General features: G+C 56.2%; 1 long non-coding RNA gene across 1 annotated transcript in view; it reads left to right on the forward strand.

Moving 5' to 3' along the window:
- Positions 1 to 6,221: 6,221 nt before the first annotated feature.
- LOC107182961 overlaps positions 6,222 to 10,405 on the forward strand; it is a 14,095-nt gene continuing 9,911 nt past the window's right edge. The window contains exon 1 of the long non-coding RNA XR_001513725.1: positions 6,222 to 6,234. This is a non-coding gene — a long non-coding RNA (uncharacterized LOC107182961). The remainder of the gene's footprint in view (positions 6,235 to 10,405) is intronic.

Here is a 10,405-nt window from a genome sequence, read left to right on the forward strand (position 1 = left end):
TGAGATCCACTCGTGCCCCTGCGCCTAAGGGTAGCTCATTCCACCTCCATTGTGTGGAGGTGCCGGTTTGTTTATCCAACAACTGGTTGAAGAACATTTGAGCCGTTCCCAGCTTTCAGTGACTGCGGATAAAGCTACTATGAATATTCACACGGTGGTTTTTGTGTGAATGTAAGTTTTCATTCCTCTTGGGCAAATATTTCGGCGTGGGAGTGCTAGGCTGCACATCGAGTTTAGGTCTGGCTTTATAAGGAACAACTGAACAGTTTGATAAAGTGGCCGGAGCGATTTGCAGCCAGTCGCGTCTGCGAGTCCAGTCCCTCCGCGTTCTCATTAGTCCTTGCTGTCGTCACGGCTTTTCATTTCAGTCGTTCTAATAGGTGTGTAGTGATATCTGCACAGGCGGAAAAACCACACACGTACGGCGTTAACTTGCATTTCTTTAATGTGGAGCCCCTTGGAGAGAGCTTGTTTTCCACCCATCTATCTTTTTTAGTAAAATATCTGAACCTCCTGCCCATTTTGAGAGGAGGCTGTCTGTGTTTTCTCACGGTTGAGTTGCGAGAGCTCCTTATACATCCTGGATGCAAGTCCTGTGTTGAATGCATAATTTGCAAACATTTTCTTCCAGCCTGGAGTTTGTCTTTTCACTCTCCTGATCGCTTCTTTCGTGGAGCAAGAGTTTTTAATAAAGTTTCATTGATCATTAAAAAAAAAAAAAGATAGCGCTTTGGTGCCACCTCTAAGAATGGTTTGCCTAACGCAAGATTATGAAGATTTTCCTCCCCAGTTTTCTTCTAGCAGTTTTATAGCTTTGTTTTCTAACCTTAGGGCTAGGATACATTTTGAATTAACCTGTGCTTATGGTGTAAGAGTTCATGCGTGTTCCGAGGGGGTTTGCCTGGGCCTGGGGTAGAAGGCCCTGCCCGGGGGCATGGGGCTTTTTCTAGGGGCCTGAGGATGGACAGACAGAGAGAAGAAACCAGGTTTCCCCTCACTGTTGGACATGACACCTGGGACTGGGACATTGACCCCAGAAAGCCTTAAGGAAGAGAGGGCTTGGACTGGGCATGGGAAGCAGGCTCCAGGAAGGGTTCATCCGGAGAGCTGTGGTGGGTGGGGATCAGGTGGGGAGGAAGGCCTGGGCTTCTAAGGGAGAATATTTAAAAAAGAATTAAAGAAACAGCCCTAGCCAGTTTGGCTCACTCCCTGGCCCTGGTCAGGGTGCATGTGGGAGGCAACCAATCAATGCGTCTCTCTCACATCGATGTTTCTCTCTCTGTGTCTCCCCCCCCTCTTCCACTCTCTCCAAAAATCAATGGAAAAGTATCCTCAGGTGAGGATTCACAAACAACAACAAACAAACAAAGAATTGAAAAAGTGACTCTTGTTGGACAGTTCACCTGTGCCAGGCACTTCATATGCACATTTTCTCACCCTTACACCTGGCCAGGAGGAAGGAACTGTACTGCACAGGTGAGAAGTGAAGTTCAGAGCAGTCGCTGCTCAGGGCCGTTGCGTGGGAGGCTGGGTTTCACACCCAGGCTGGACACCGAGGCCATTGCTCTGCATATTCCAAACTGCTCTCTCCTGTGACGCGGGCTCGGGGCACACTGCATGGAGGCGGGCAAAGGGCAAGGTAGCCTTGCATGAGGCCAGAGGAAACTTGGCTCTTGGACTTGGCCTGAGAGAGTCCATGTTCTGGGATGTTCTTCCTGTGATGTTTTCTGAAACAACGTTGAGAACAGTGTTGGGCCCACAGGGGACGTGGCGGCCGGGGCTGGACAGAATGACCCTGCTGGCCGCCGGGGGAGCCTGTCACTGGCGTGGCCCTGACGGAGCCATCTGTCCTGCTGTCCTAGATGCTTCCTTCCGAGGCCGACTTTGTCATTTTTAGGTCGGCCCCAGCCTGGGAGGCCGTCTGGTGACAAGATGACCAAAACACAAGCTCCTGCCTGCCAGATGGGCACCTCCACCTCCCCTGGGCATCCCAGGCGGGGCATGGCAGCACCACGAGGGCCATCTAGGGGTTCTGGGGGTGGTGGGGCAGGGGTGTCCCTGCTGGGAGAGTGGGGCCTGGAGTCCGGGAGAGGTGGCCTTGGCAGAGGACGGTGCTTCTGGACCATTCTGTCGTCCTGGGTAAAGGTTTTCTTCCTTCTGCCAAATATGGTGACTCTTTGGCCTAGGTCACTGAGCTATTCCTGGAAGGCGGGCAGCCTGCCAGTGTTCCAGGCAGGAGCTGACCTCGCTCTGTAAACAAATGCAGCGGAGCCACTGCCCAGCCCCCCTAAGCAGGGCTCCAAAGAGGTGAGGACCAGAGAGACAGGGACCTGGAGTCCATCCACGGCTGACCTCTGGGCGACACCAGGTGCTGGTCCCACCCCCCTTTCGGGCCCTTGTTCTGGAGGCACGTGGCACCTGGCCTTGGGCTCCTGAGCCTGGGGGTGAGGGTCCAGGTGGGCAGAGTCTGTGTGAGCCTGGCCTGGGGGTTGGGGGGGCAGGTGGGAACTCCAGGGGGAATGGGTGCCACCCCTAGGGCAGTGGGTCTCTCCTTAGACCAGAGAAAGGCAAGCTGAGAGGGCATGAGAGTCACATCAGTGAATTCAGGAAGATTCTCAGGAGTATGAACTCAGACTTGACATTCACCATCCGGATACTGGAGAGAGAGGGGAGCGTGGGCGGTGGGCTCACCCCAGCTCCCCTCGACTAGCGGGCAGGTTGCATACGTGCTCTGAGCCTCCGTCTCCTCAGCGATAAAGTCCCAGGGTGTTGGGAGGAGTGATGGACACCTCGGAAGCGCTCAGGCTAGTGTCTGGCTCCTGGTCAGTGCTCGGTAATGAGGGCAGGGATCACCTTCCCCACCACCGTCATCACCACCATCACGTGATCCTTTTTTTAATGAGACTTTGGTTAGTGCCTTTGGGGCCACAGATCTGAGACCATTTAGTTCTTATGTGACTCTGGTGAAGTGACTGGACCACGGTGAGCCTCGATTTCCTGATCTCTAAAATAGGGCTCATCATCATCATCATCATCATCATCATCATCATCACAATAAAATCTTTCAGAAAGTGTTGGGGGAAGTAAGTGACTTACTGTGAGAGCAGCTGGCTCAGGGCAGGCGGCACATAACTTAATTAGATGGGGAAGACCCTCATAAAACATCAGAAGGTCATTTTAGGGCCCTTCCCCCAAAGAACAACTTCACAAGGTGGGGGTCAGCACATGGGACTTATTACCTCAGAGGACGATGCAGTTTAGTGACTGAGGCAGGAGGGTTTCAGAGGCAAGGGAAGAAATCCCGTCAAATTCGCTTGAGAAAATAGACACGGTGCCCGAGGGGTTTCAGCTGGGCTTCAGGCACGGCTTGATCCAGGCATTTTTAACAATGGCGTCTGTCTGTCTCAGGCTCTCCTTCCCACGTGTCTTTCTCAGACAGGCTTGCTCCTCCTTTGGGCAAAGCTAGCTGCTGCTCGTGCCCAGTTCGCATCATCCCACAGCTTGCTTCAGAAAAAAGAGCAACGCTGTTTGTTGTAAGCACTGCATTTCCTCAAAAGGACTGGTTGGGTCCTATGACCACCCTTGGACAACGGACTAGATTGGGTCTGGGTCACATGCCCAGCCCCTTGGCAAAGCCTGAGGGCCCTTTGATCGACAGCCCCATTGGAATCCGGGGTGGGGGGAGGGGCGTTCCCATAAAGCAAAGACGTGTGCAGTTACCAGAAGGCAGTGGGCTCGCTGGGCAGCCAGATGCAATAGCTGTCGACGTGAGTTAAAAATATGCTCTAGGTAAACCCCTGGGTGAACTGATGCATCATCTTAATGGGCTGTTAAGGGGAGGGGAATGCTCTGAGATTTCATTCTACGGGTCCCGCGGAGCCCTGGCAGGGCAGGATTCAGAGCCTGGGCGCCCACTGGGCTGCCTTGTCCTACGCACACAGCAGACCCTCAGGCTGCCCCAGACCACACCCAAACCCTCACCCCTGCCTTCAAGGCTGCCTGGGGAGGCCAGACTGCCCCTTTGCTAGGGGGGAGGGTCCTAGGCATTTGAGGGTCCGAAGGCTGCAAATTCATACCTGCTTAGATGCCTGCCGGGAGGGGATGGAGTGGGATGCAGACGGCCTGAAAAGAGCCCTGTCCTGGGACTTGGCAGCTGAGGGACTGCCGCCAGCCCCGCCCCATCCCAGCTGCATAACCTTGGCCACAGACTGCCTGCTGCCCTGGGCCTCCCCCTCTGCCAAGCGAGGGGCCGGGCTGGCTGGTAGCTGACGTCTCTCCCCATGCTGACATTCTGGAAATCTATGAATGTTATTAAATTCATGAATCGGCTTCTTTGCCTGGAACAAGTCAGCTTAAAATACATGCAAATGGCACTAAGTATAGCTGTTCCCTCGCTGAGGAGGCAGCCTGGCAATCACATCCTTTGGAATGGGCTGCGGCACGCAAGCGGGAGCCGCACCGGCCGAGGCCGGCCCGCAGCAGCCGCCTCCGAAGGCAACTGGGGCTCTGGGCCCTGCCCAGCCCGGAGTCCCGAGGCCTGTCGTTAGCAGGGAGGGGAGAGGCAGCCGCTCTGGATGGGAGCCTGGATGGGCCAGGATCCATCTGGGCTCTCGGCCTGCGCTATCTCATTGAATCCTCACAGCAGTCCTCAGAGGGAGTCTTCCTGTTCCCCGGGAACCCGTGAGAAAACCAAGGTCTACACTTGCCCGAGTCGCACGGGAGGCAATGCTGAGGTTAGAACCCGGGCCTGGCTGACTCCAGAATCCCCGCGCTCCCTCCCACCCCGGGCCAGCGGGGTCTCCCCCCAACATGCCCAGCTCAGCAGGGTCACCGCACCTGGGCCCCGCTCTGTGGCCCATGCAGAGCCTTCATTCATTCCCTCCGTCAGCCTGTGCCCAGAGCACCTACTGTGCGCTGGCCCCATTCCAGGGACTCTGAATGGAGGCAGAATTGTAAACAGGACAGACGTGGCCTCAGTCTCCTCGGAGCTTACGTGCTCATGGAGTCAGCGCGTGAACAGGGGAATGAAGAAATGAACTGTGGGTTGTGATACGTGCTCAGAAGGGAACAGAGAGACCCCGAGATCACCAGGGGCCTGGCTTGGAGGGGCTGTTTAGCAGAGACCTTCCCCCGAGATGGTGCCGCCCTAACCCAGCGCAGACGGAGGCCCCGGCCCCTGTCTCAGCACTTGTTCACGTGCCACCCTGACCAAGTCACTTACTCTTTCTGAGCCCCTGTCTCCCCATCTGTGAAAGGGAGGAATGGTACTCCTGTGAGAGGGTGGCTCTGGGGATGGGAAACTACCGTATGCGAAGCGCCCACCGCGGTGCCTGGCCCGTAAAATTCACCTGTTTTTACTGTCACTGTACTTCCTGTCCTGGGCCCGGGGCTGTACCATCGAGTCCCTCTGTGGCTGAGCCCAGAGACCACCAAATGTAAGGCGGATGTGGGAACCAGGCCAGGAATTGGGATCCCGGACCCAGTCCTGGCTCTGCTACCTGCTGCTCAGTGACCGTGGCAGGTCAGGGAACACCCGGGGTCTTGGCGGGTCCCCGCCCCCCAGATGCCTGTGACACATCGAACAGCTCTGCATCAGTCCAGTTGCCCGTCCAACCAGCTGCACGACCTTGGCAGGTTTCTTTGTCCCTGGGCCCAGTTTCCTCTTCCGCCGGGACTAACAATAGCCACCTCGCTATCACTGTGAGGCCCAGATGACAGGGAGAAAGGGGAGGTCGCCAAGCTTGGCCCAGCTGTCCCCACCCTTCGCCAGCCAGCAGGGGCCCCAGTGGGGACTCCTGGGGCCCAGGGAGAAGACGGCTGGCCGTGGGCTGGTCCTGGAGCTGCTCTGCAGGTGCCGGCAGGCCCTGCGTCTCGTGAGCCAGCTCTCCACAGCTGTGCTCAATGGGGGGCATGGCTGGGTGACGTCAGTATCCTACGTCACCCACCCTGAGGAACACTGGACCCGGGTGTGTACCTGCCTCTGGACAACTGGAAGGGACGGAGACAAACTGGCAGCCTCAGGCCCCGCTGCGTGCCAGGGAACCCTCACAACGACCTTTCACAGGGCCATGGCGCGGTTTCAGAGAGGTTAAGTAACCTGCCCAGAGTCACACAGCTTGGAACTGAATTTGAACCCAGGTCTGTCAGACTCCCAAAGGCACAGCCTGCTTTGGCATCTCCTCTTGGGGCTCCCCGGGCCCCACCCTGCAGCCTGGTCAGCTCGCCGGGGTTCAAGTCCATTCCTGATGGTCCTTCTTCTTTCCCAGGAACCCCTAGCTGTTCAAGCCACAACAGGCTCTGCACCAGCTCCTCTGGCCTAGGACTAGTCTGGCCCAGACTCTCCTCGGACTCCAGTGGCCAGTGGCAGGGCCGGCGAGCCTGCTGGATGGGACCCAGGGGGTGGTGTGTGAGGCTAACTCCCTCTGACAAGCCCGGGAGCTGTGCCCCAGGGGCTGGCCAAGCTGCCCCCAGGAGCGCTCCCGCTGGCAGGGAAGCTGCCGGATTGATCTCGGAATGAAATCAGGGCCAGGCCTGGCTGGACGTCTGGGCTCTGACCCTGCCTGGCTCCCACGGCAGCCGTTGGCTCCCACGACTGGCCAGGGTTTGCTTCTGCGAAGGCAGAAGGCTTCTGGCCGGGGAGGGGGGACATGTGGGACCCCATGAGAAGGGCTATCTTCATTCCGTCGGTGGCTGAGAAATGCCCCTTAGGAGGCTCAGATGTCCACAGTGGGGGCTGCAGCAGGCAACGGGGCGAGACTCCTAAGGCGGTGAACCTCTTGGTAGGTGGACCCTGGCCGCCCGGTGCAGGCTGCTCTACCACAGGATGCCTGGGCCGAAGGCGTGGAGTCACCCTAGCCGCTTGGTTTTCTCCACACTGTGAGTCAGGCCCAATCCTGTGTGCTCCGCCTGTGCCTCCAGATCCCAGATTCCAGTTCCTCTGCTGCCTCGGGGATGATAAGTGTCTACCCCACAGGGTAGCCAGCAAGGACTAAATTAGCTAACAGGTAAGGGCCCAGGACAGGGCCTGGCACGGAGTAAGTGCCATCTAAGCATTTGTTACTGTCCATCCCGGGAATCATGCCTTCACTCTGCACTCACTTACCGAGAGCCCATCCACGTGCAATTGCTGCTTCGGGGTTCATGTGCCCCCCCCTTCTCTCCTGAGGGAGGAGGCGTCTTACCAGGAGGGAGTTTTGGCACCTTCGCTCCTGATCCCCAGAGCCTGCAGAGCCGCGCACAGTGCCGGGCTCACACGGCTGCTCCTCAGATGTTCGCCGAGTGATGACTGGCAGTGTGGGGCGCCCGCCCTCGGCAGCATTTGGTGAAGACCGATGGCCTGCGATCAGGGCCTTGTCCCCACAACAACCCTGCACGGTGGGCGGCAGCACCCGCTTCATAGACGAGGAAGTTGGGATCCACGAGCTCAGTCACCTGGACAGAAAGCAGGCGCTGGGTTCCGGCCAGAGCTGGAGGTACTACTTAGTGAGCACCTGCTGTGTACCAGGCCTTGTGCCCGGAGACTTGCAAGATGCATTCATCCGCATGGCTGCCCCTTCCCCCAGTCCCCGGCCTCTGAAAGGCACATCAACCAGGGAGGCAGGGAGGGGTGCAGAAGCCCCAGGCTTCCTCCCTTTCTCCCTCAGAGGAGCGGAGGCCCAAGGGACCAGAGCTTCTCCAGGAGCTTTTAATAGCGTGATTGCTCACCCACACCCCGCAGCCTTGTGAGTCCCATTGACAAAAACACCAGAGGGTGTTCGGACGCCATCCATTGCACCTGTAATTCCCAGCTTCCGGACTCTCCCCAGGAGCCTCATTCCTCTATTTCCCTGGAGGCTCCCTGGGAGCCAAGGACTCGGGGACAGAGCTGGAGTCTTGGCGATGTTTACTGCAGCATCATTGTAAGGCTCCGGCCGGGGTGTCACGCATTAGACTTGGCTTTGAGGGCTCCAGCGGCCTTGGACCTGAGTCCTGTCTGCCCCTCTCGTTAGCTGTGAGAGGCCCGGCAATTACGACGCCTCTTTGAGCTTCCATTTCCTCATCTGAAAGTTGAGATGATGACCATGACCCTACAAAACGGTTGCAAGGATGAAACGAGGGAAGGCAGGCACAGTGCCCAGCACATTGGCCTCACGGGGCGATGTTCCTTGCACTGTGGTTGCATCTGACCCGTTGATGCACTCAGTGTATTTACCGAAAGCCCACTTTGCATGAGGAGTCCGTCTTTTTCTTGATTCGATAGCTTTCCAGGGTCAAGGCCTGAGGTTAGGCTCAGGCGGATGGAGGCAGGTCCCGGGACTTTGTGAGGAGCTGTCCAATGGTGTGCATGTGCGTGCATGTGCGTGTGCCATGTGTGCACATGTGTCCACCCATCCCCAGGTGGTTCTGTCCCAACTTCACCCTTTGAGGGAGGAGGAGGAGAGCCCCTCCACGCAGGCACAGCCACCATCGGAGGCACCGTGTGTGGGTGGGTAGAGCCGCGGTGGGTGCAGGAGGACCGTGTTGTTGGAAGTCTAGCCCAGCTGCACAAGGACTGGGCGGGCCAAGGCCTGAGGGATGGGCCCTGGCACCTGCTGCCTTGGACACTTGGATGACTGAGGCTGAAATAGGGGTGCCATGGTTCTTCCCGGGGCTGGTGCCTTTCCCACCAACCACAAGTCTCCGACGCCATGTCCTAGGGCTCAGCAGGCCAGGGCTGAGAGAGCAGGCGGGGGTCTGTCCTGGGGCACCCAGGCAGAGTGGGAGGGACTGCTTTGATAGTATCAAGGCTCTGTAAGGCACATAGGTTTTCGTTTGTCTTCCTGTAAGATGGGCCTAGGAGCCCTCAACCACAGGAGGGGAGAAGGACTAACACGTATCAGTGATCATTCTTGCTAAGATACGGGCTTGGCTTCACCAAGGCTCTGCCAGTTATGAGCTGTGTGACCTTGGGCTAGTTACACAGCCTCTCTGAGTTATGGTTTCCTAATCTGTAAAATAGATAGAAACCCCTGCGTCACAGGACAGCTGTGAAAACTAGACAATATGATGCATGTCTGGCACCTCATGGAGCAGCTGGCCCAAAGTAAGCCTGTGACAATATATATATTACATATGCTATATATTGTATACATATATAAATACAGAAAATATGTAAGTATAATATATAGTATATGTACAATATAATACATGTGAAATACAACAATTCAATATATACACATTACATAGAGTATATAATGTATTTCATATAAATCAGCATATTCAATATATTAAAATATAAAATACATAAATACATATAGCTTTTTAAAAAAAATGTCATGACAACCCTGTGAGGTAGGCATTTTCATCTCAAGTTGAGGCAGAGAAACAGAGGTGTCACCTTCCTTGTTAGGGTCACATGGATGGTACAGTCCACTGTACAGTGGACCCAGGACCACCCCAAGGCCCGGCCTTTTTCTAAGGCACCGAGACCCTCCCACACTCACACCTGGGAGCCTGCAGAAGCCCTTCAGAGCTCTAGGCCCTTGGGGGATGGGAAGGGTTTGGCCCCGGGGCTGGTGTGGGTTGGGCAAGCTTGGGAGGCAACTTCTCTGGGACCGACGGGGGTGTGTGGTGGAGACAGGCCATTCACTGTGTGGCACCTTTACCTCTGACTCAGGTGACTCGGCCCATCGGTGCCTAAAGGCCACTCTAACTTCAGAGGACGGAGAGACACCTCTGGTGGGGCCAGAGAGAGGTACAGGGTCAGGGGGTCCCAGAACACAGCCCCGTCTTTGCTGTCCCACATCTTGGCCACCGTTGTGGCTATGCAATGTGGCTGTTCACTTACTCCGCAACTACTCATGGTGCCTGGCACTGTGCTAGATGCTGGGAACTCAAAGATCAACAAGACCCTTAAAGACGCCTGGTTTAAGCTGTAGAGCAGCGGTTCTCAACCTGTGGGTCGTGGCCCCTTTGGCGGTCGAAGGACCCTTTCACAGGGGTCGCCTAAGACCATCCTGCATATCAGATATTTACATGACGATCCATAACAGTAGCAACATTACAGTGATGAAGCAGCAACGAAAATAATTTTATGGTTGGGTCACAACATGAGGAACTGTATTGAAAGGGCCAGAAGGTTGAGAACCACTGCTGTAGAGACTAGGCCCCATGAGCCACAGGACAGGACAGGTGTGGTTTTACTCACGTGGAGGCTGGTGGCTCTCCAGGGCTCAGTGGAGAACATGCAAACCTCCCATCAGGACAGGTGTGAAGAGGCCGATCTGCCTCAGCTCAGAAAAGCAGGCAGCTGCTTCCTCCCGACTTTACTATAAACCAGGAAGCATGGCACCTGGGCCAGTATTTAGGCTGGACTAGGGGGTGGGGCTACAGAGCCTGTGTCCTTCCTTGAGACGCCATTGAGTTATGGCGGTTTTGCTTACAGACT

Source organism: Myotis davidii, unplaced genomic scaffold, assembly GCF_000327345.1.
Source record: "Myotis davidii unplaced genomic scaffold, ASM32734v1 scaffold217, whole genome shotgun sequence".
In the NCBI taxonomy this organism is placed as follows: Eukaryota; Metazoa; Chordata; class Mammalia; order Chiroptera; family Vespertilionidae; genus Myotis; species Myotis davidii.